The following is an 8,245-nucleotide window of genomic DNA, read 5'->3' on the forward strand; positions in this document are numbered from 1 at the left end:
TACCACACTGCAAAAGTAGTGATGATCGTCCAGGCTTGCTGCATGTTACACAACATAGCCCTATACCAACCAGCCTATGTGGAGGAGGAGTAGTCGTGCAGGAAGCCCAACCTACCACACCTCGGGTAGTGAGGGGTACGCAGAGGGGGAATCTGGTGCGTACAGACATCATCAGGCACTACTTTTCTGGTAAGCACATGTGCCCTCTATTCCTACATGTACCTTTGCTGGAAGTGAACTCACCTACATTACATTTATCACTAACATCTTTTTGCCCCCACATTTAGGCCAATAGACACAGTCCAAGGGTACAGTTGGTGGTGCAGACCTATCCCTTGCTGTAAAAAACCTTGTAAGTATATTAACAACATGTATGTGATTTTTGTGCAATCAACTATGGCTCACCTGTTGTTGTGGAACTACATGGGCCAGCATGCCCTGACACACTGTAAGCATGACAGCTCAAAACATGACTGCCACAGCTTGCTGAAATATGGGGCGAAATGTAATAGGGTGCGATTTTTTAGACTAAAAAAAAATCGCACCAAATCGCACCTTTAAAAATCGCGTTTTTTGCCGCGAATTCGCATATGTAATGAGATGCGAATTAGCGGCAAAAAAATGCGATTTGCCGCGATTTTTAGTCATGAAAATGTGCGCATTTTCAGTCATGAAAATGTGCGCATTTTTATAAATGCGCTTTTGTGCAAAAAAAAAAAAGTAAAAAAAAAAACGGCGTGGGGTCCCCCCTCCTAAGCATAACCAGCCCCGGGCTCATTGAGCCGGACCTGGTTCCAAAAATACGGGGGAACAAAAAGCATAGGGGTCCCCCGTATTTCTGAAACCAGCCCCGGACTCTTGGACCGGTCCTGGTTCCAAAAATACGGGGGACAAAAAATCTGGGGGTCCCCCGTATTTTGAAACCAGCACCGGGCTCCAACAGCCCGCGGTGTCATGCCACAGCCGGGGGACACTTTTTATACAAGGTCCCCCGGCCAAAACATGAGCACCGTGGCTGGTCAGCCTTGGACGGGGTACCTGGAGGAGTGGGGACCCCCCCAATAAAGGGGTCCCCCCCCCCCAGGCTTCACCCGTCCAGGGCTGAAGCCCGGGGCTGTCACCGGCGTCCGTGGCCAGTGGACGCCGGCCTGATAGGGTTAAATTCATCATACATATCATTACATTGCTTTTTACCGGCGAACTACAAGTGCCAGCAGACCTCCCCCGCATGCTGGGACTTGGAGAACCACAAGTCCCAGCATGCAGGGCATTAATGGGCCCGCTGGGACTTGTAGTCCACCTGTAAAAAGAATGTTTATAAAAAACACACACACAGAGAAGTACAAGTTTATTACACACACACACCTCAATTTTACACAGCGTTACTTACCATTCCTGGATCCAGCGCTGGTCTGGCTGCTTTACAGCCGGCTCCCCCCGAACTGACAGGCAGCGGGGAGAAGCGGCTGTCTCCGTCGCTTCTAACAGCCTCTGTAGCGCTGTCCGAGTGCTACAGAGGCTGAGAGCGTGATTGGCTGAGCTACAGTATGCGTCTCCATGGAGACGCATAGCTCAGTCCTGATTGGCTGAGCTATGCGTCTCCATGGAGACGCATACTGTAGCTCAGCCAATCACGCTCTCAGCCTCTGTAGCACTCGGACAGCGCTACAGAGGCTGTTAGAAGCGACGGAGACAGCCGCTTCTCCCCGCTGCCTGTCAGTTCGGGGGGAGCCGGCTGTAAAGCAGCCAGACCAGCGCTGGATCCAGGAATGGTAAGTAACGCTGTGTAAAATTGAGGTGTGTGTGTGTAATAAACTTGTACTTCTCTGTGTGTGTGTTTTTTATAAACATTCTTTTTACAGGTGGACTACAAGTCCCAGCGGGCCCATTAATGCCCTGCATGCTGGGACTTGTGGTTCTCCAAGTCCCAGCATGCGGGGGAGGTCTGCTGGCACTTGTAGTTCGCCGGTAAAAAGCAATGTAATGATATGTATGATGAATTTAACCCTATCAGGCCGGCGTCCACTGGCCACGGACGCCGGTGACAGCCCCGGGCTTCAGCCCTGGACGGGTGAAGCCTGGGGGGGGGGGACCCCTTTATTGGGGGGGTCCCCACTCCTCCAGGTACCCCGTCCAAGGCTGACCAGCCACGGTGCTCATGTTTTGGCCGGGGGACCTTGTATAAAAAGTGTCCCCCGGCTGTGGCATGACACCGCGGGCTGTTGGAGCCCGGTGCTGGTTTCAAAATACGGGGGACCCCCAGATTTTTTGTCCCCCGTATTTTTGGAACCAGGACCGGTCCAAGAGTCCGGGGCTGGTTTCAGAAATACGGGGGACCCCTATGCTTTTTGTCCCCCCGTATTTTTGGAACCAGGTCCGGCTCAATGAGCCCGGGGCTGGTTATGCTTAGGAGGGGGGACCCCACGCCATTTTTTTTTTATAAAAACACTTTTACACATTTTTATTAACAGAACCATGCACAGATCTCAATGATCTGTGCATGGTTCTGTCAAAATCGCCTGTCAGAACCTGGTCTATTTTTTTTGCGATTTTTGGTAACATTGACCAAAAATCGCACCCTATTACATTTGCGAGTTGTATACTTTATAATGGGAAAACATCTGGATGCGAATTGAAATGTGACTAAAAATCGCACTTAGAAAAGTGCGATTTCGAGGTAAAAAGTGCGATTTTTTACCGCGATTTTCAACCTATTAAATGTGCGATTTTCGGAAAATGTGCGATTTTTGCCGTTTTTGACCAAAAATCGCACATGTCTAACAAATCACACCCTATTACATTTCGCCCATGTAGTTCCACAACCTCGGACAGGCCAGATTTGAGACAACAGCATCTTCCACCAATACCTTGCCCATATATCATTACATTATGGAACAGATCACACAACAAATGTTTGAAGAATAAAACACAGACAAAATGGTATGCGTTGTGACATTTTTACTACAGTATATTATGTCATACATAACCTGCATTTGTCAGTCGCGAACAATAGAAATGTGTATTAATGTAACAAAAATTCAAGCATAGTACATGCATTATCAATTTATTTTATGTAAAATAATTATTTTTTCCCTCCATCAGGCCGTGCACAACCACCTCTTGACCCTGCGCACATGCCACCCCGGGTCCTAATACTCCGACGGGGTGGGGAAGTTGGTGAGCCACTTACTGGTGTGCTAGATACACTACTAATTGTAGATGTAGTTGCATCTATGACACCTGACACCTCCATTTGATGGATTTGTGCCTGCATAGCGATCAACGCATTGGTCTGCGCAGTACACGATTGACTAATTGAATGAATACTTTGTGCAAAGCTGCCAATATGGATATTCTGCTCCCTTACAGCAGAACTAAGTTCAGCCAGACGGGTGTCTATGCTATTTGCCATACGCACCTGAGTGCCTACACCAACCCGTACACTCCTAGACAATTTTCTCAACTGTAGAAAGGTGTCACGCATGTACCCCTTAATGTTGCCCATTTCCAGACTTTGGGAGGCCATAAATTCTAGTTGTTTGTCCTTGAAATGTACCAAGGAGGTAGCTACTTGGGCAGCAGAAGCAGCTGTAGGGGGAGTATTTCTGGGTGGGGGTGGGTTTGGAGTCACCCCACTTGGTGGAAGATCACTCTGTGATGATGTGTTTATTTCCTCCTCAGCCGCAAACGTGTCCACTGGTTCCAGAATTATCTCTATGTCATCCACCGGCATATCAGAGGATTCTGTGGATTGTTGTCCTAGTTGTACAGTACCTGTGGATACAGAGGAAGAGGTAAGTACAGATGCATATATTGGGCGAGATGTATCAAATGGAAAATGCGGTAAAACCCCGGTTTTACCGCATTTTCCTATGTATCAAAAGTGATACTGCAGTGAAGGGTATCGCCACCTTTGGGTGGCGATACCCTATAGAAGCCTAAGGGCTTCTTTTCGCCGCCCGCCGACGCAAACCCGCCGCCTCGCCGACCCCCCCCTCTGGCTTACCATCCCGAAGGGTCCTCCTGAACCCCGGAAGGTAAGCCCTGCCTCCCCCTAGTGAAGCAGCCGGATATCCTTCCGGCTGCAGGGGGGAGGAGGAAGCGCCGGGGACAGCATGTATAGTTGTCCCCGGCGTGAGGGGAGAGCGTGGCGGCAGGGAGGTGACGGAGACCCCCCGCACACCAGTCTACAGGTATCGCGGGGGGCCTCCGTCACCGCACCGCGATGCCAGCCGCATATGTTAGTATTTGAATACATCCCGCCCATTGTCCTTTCTGTCATCAGTACTGTTTTGGAAAGGGACTGAGATGGTAGACGCCCATACCTAGGGGTGCTATGTACTTAAAAATGGACCCCAATCCTGCATGAAACATTGACAATAATCTTCATTGACATGGCTAGGCCACATTACATTCATGTCCGTTGCAATGTAGCAGCTGGAGATGACTGTAATGTGATTTATTATTTGATGTGACATGGGTGTGTGTACTGTATGTGTAATGGCCTGTGGTTTGAACATTTACTTGCTTCCACAGATGCGGCACCATCGGAGCTTCTTCTCTTGGATGCTTGATCACTTCGGGACGGACAATCTGTGAAAGGAAAGATCGGCAGACTTTATGTACCGAGCAATGGAGATGATTTTGTGCAAAATCATCAAATAAATTACAATAATGGACAAATTGACCTTTGGTTTAGGGCTATATTATTTACTATTCATATTTTTACATTGAATTTTTGCACCCGTAGTCAGGCAAAAAAATTAAAACACTGCTTGACACATTACAACTGTTGGCAAATCTGTGGTATGTAGGCGTGACTGCTAAACCACCAGTACACCAATGTTTTTGGGCCACATACATATGAAGCTGCTAGAAAAAATATTACAGTGTGGAACAATAGATTGTGGAACTACAAGGCCCAGCATTCTGATCATTTTTAAAGTAGGTGTAAACTATTGCCATTGACAGACCTTGCTGGGCTATGTAGTTCCACAGCACCACATTAATTAGTATAACAATACAAAATAACATTGCAGTTTAAATATATTGGCATGTATGTTTCATATTGCATGTGGTGACACTTACCAGCTCAGGGTGGGCTTGCCGGCCTATTGGTATCCGCAATGTGCATCCCAGGCAGGACCTCAGGGGGGATAATTCTTTGGAGCTACACCTCATATGATGTGTAGGTTATTGTGGTGGGGCTTCCTCCGCCAGTCTTGGTGGCCTCCTCCATCTCCATGGCCATTTTCTTTTTCAGCTGCCGCTTGATGTCGTTAAACCGCTTTTTAATGTTTTTGATTAGCCTCTTGCGGTGACTGACAGCGTTGACCGCCTAGGTGATGTCCTTCCACATACCACGTTTACGATGTGAGGTGGTCTTGTGCTGGTTTTTCCCCAGTAAGCGGTCATACAGGGGTATGATGGCCCGGACAAGCGCCACATTCTCCTCATAACTGAATCGGACCTTTCTCCCACTTTTGCTGCAGCCAGCTTCACCCTCCTCCTCATCCTCTATATCTTCCACATGCATGTCAAAATCCTCCTCCATGCCAGTGTCTTCCTCCTCCTCCTCCTCCATCTTCCTCCATCTCTGACATGTGGCCCTCCTGCAGCTGCTGTGGGGTATGGGCAAGGTCCTGGCTACAGGATGGGGATGCCAGCGGATCCTCCACCTCCTCCTGCTGGGCCTGGTGCGCCAGGGCCTGGTCTGGGGCTGCCCTTGCAGTGGCCATGGTGGCTGCCACACTGCTGCCACTCCCTGTAATGGAGGTCGACCTCACCAGTCCTCTGCTGCCTCTCCCACTGGCTCCTCTTGCCTGGCTGCTGCCACTGCTCCCTCTGCCACTGGCCCCTCTTCCTCTGGTCACACTGCCACTGCTCCCTCTGCCACTGGCCCCTCTGCCACTCCTCACTCTGCCACCAACACCTCTTCCTCTTCTCACACTGCCACTGCTCCTCTCCATGCTCCTTACTTCCTATCAAGGAGTGAAATGGCGCCAATGCCCCTTTATATAGGGGGTGTGATGCATAATGGAGGGGACCTAGGTGGGCCAATAGATTAGGGGGTTATTTGGCATGTGGAGACAGTATTGTAAATCGCACTCCGGTTGGTCTAAAATTCGCACATGACCGGCGGAAGAAATCACACTTTTTAGTGACATGATTTTGCATCAATTTGCCGCAAATCGCACTACATCGCACTTTTTAGCCTCTAATGCGCATCCCATTAAATATGCGAATTATGACTAAAAAATGCGATTTTTGAAAGTGCGAAGAGCGGCGATGTGGAGTGCGAAAAATATACTGTATGCGCTTTTCTCTCATTCCATAGAATGTCACCCATGGTATCCAGACATTAAAAAACTTTGTTGCGGGGGCGTGGCCTGAGCGGAGAGGCAGCAGGACGCGTATCGGCTGAGCTCCTGCTGCCGACCAGCCTAAGTGCCTCACCATCGGCACTCAAAGACCCCCCTGACCCGAAAAACACCTTACCCCCCTCAGCTGAACACCCGGGGCGGTGAGCGACAGAGCCGCGGAGTCTCTCGCCGGAGGCCGCCCGCCTCGTCAGGTTGCGGCCTACACCAAGCCCCGAAGCCGCGGACTAGATTTCCGGCGCGGACCGGGGGAGCGGCAGAACAGCAGCGGCGGAGAGAACCGGAGCCCCGGACAGACGGCTGGACCCGGCTGGGGCGTCCCCGCTCCCACCCCACATACACTCGGTGGCACCCGCTGCACGCAGGAGTGAGGCGCGGCGCCCAAGCCGCGGCGGGGCCTACTCGAACGGGCGCCATCTTGCAGGAGGCACGCACGCCCTGAAACTCGCCTGAACCACCTAAAGGTGAGCTGCTTGCTGGAGGGACACACCTGGGTCATTACCTGCCGCCCCCCCTCCCCCCCCTGCAGGCTGCCCTAAACTCTGAATCAGGCCCCTAGGTGGAGGGGCTGTAGCAGGACAGGCCAAGCCAGGCCAGGCCCTCACCAACAGCTGCAGGACTCTCCCTGACCAGCACCTGGTACAGCCACAGGGATAGTCTGCCTCTGCTGTAGCAGAAGGAAAGGGACATTCTAGGTGCAATGCTGGTGGCACATTTTTCGCCCGATACCTGCTAAATACCACGCTCTATGCTGGCTATTGTGCGACATCACCCCTAGATATAATACCCTGCCACTGCATGACTGAATGACAGACTGTGTCCTTACTATTTAGCCTAAAGGAAACCTGCATTGCCTGTGATTAAAATGTAATCAAAGACAAGGCTCACCACTGTGGCCCACTAACAATCCTGCAAGAGCTGCGGCCTCTACCTCACGCTTGGTTGCTCACTATACCTATTAACCTTTATGAAAAAATTCCTAGTATCCCCCTCCATGACCCCTGCTAGTTTGAGCTCAGGAAAGGAAATCCGGGAAGAAAACTCCTCAGATTCTGGCGAGTCCTCAACTCGCTCTGGGTCAAGACGCAAACGGCGATCCACCGCACCTACTCGCTCTTCCAAAATGAAACCTACTGACATTGCTGCAGTACTAGGCCCCTTACTAGACGAAAAGCTGTCTGGCATTAAAGAGGCAATTGAATCCACATTAACACAACTCAACAACCATTCTGGCCGAATCGATGAGCTGGAACAGAGAGTCTCCAACCTGGAGGACGAACTACACACGGCTCACCAGACCATTGAATCACAACGCTCTGATGTGGCCGCCCTGACTGATAAGCTGGACGATCTCGAAAATCGCAGCCGCAGGAATAACTTGCGGGTGATTGGCATCCCAGAGTCGGTAAGGGGCCACGAGCTATTAGACCTCCTTTCTAGTTGGATTCCTGAGCAACTAGCCATGCCCCGAAACGGTGCCCCCCTAGCCATTGAACGAGCGCACAGGATTGGCCCGGAGCGCAAGAACCCATCAGGGCGCCCAAGACCCGTTATTATGCGGATCCTCAATTTTGCAGACAAGACAGCACTCCTGGACCATTACAGAAGAACGGCCAGCCTGACCTATAATGGAGAGAGGCTGCTCATTTTCCAGGACTTCTCCAACCAGGTTGCAACCAAGCGGAGGGAGTTTGCCCCTATCTGCAAGCAGTTATTCGAGGACAAGATAAAGTTCTCATTGCTCTACCCTGCCCGACTAAGAGTCCTCGAGAACGGGAAGCCGATCTTCTTTGAAGATCCTGCCGCAGCTAAAGCCCACTTCTCTCGTCCTGACACCTGAACTTATCTAACCTGCCAATGTGAAA

The 8,245-nt window shown here is 50.7% G+C and overlaps 1 long non-coding RNA gene across 1 annotated transcript; it reads left to right on the plus strand.

The window, feature by feature from the left end:
* The first annotated feature begins 302 nt into the window (after positions 1-302).
* Positions 303-4,640, plus strand: LOC146058715 (uncharacterized). Its single transcript, XR_014469914.1, has 3 exons — positions 303-352; positions 3,682-3,794; positions 4,537-4,640. It is a non-coding gene; the product is annotated as an uncharacterized LOC146058715 (long non-coding RNA).
* Positions 4,641-8,245: the final 3,605 nt, after the last annotated feature.

The sequence above is a fragment of the Crinia signifera genome, chromosome 2, assembly GCF_055691185.1.
Source record: "Crinia signifera chromosome 2, ASM5569118v1, whole genome shotgun sequence".
Lineage (NCBI taxonomy): Eukaryota > Metazoa > Chordata > Amphibia > Anura > Myobatrachidae > Crinia > Crinia signifera.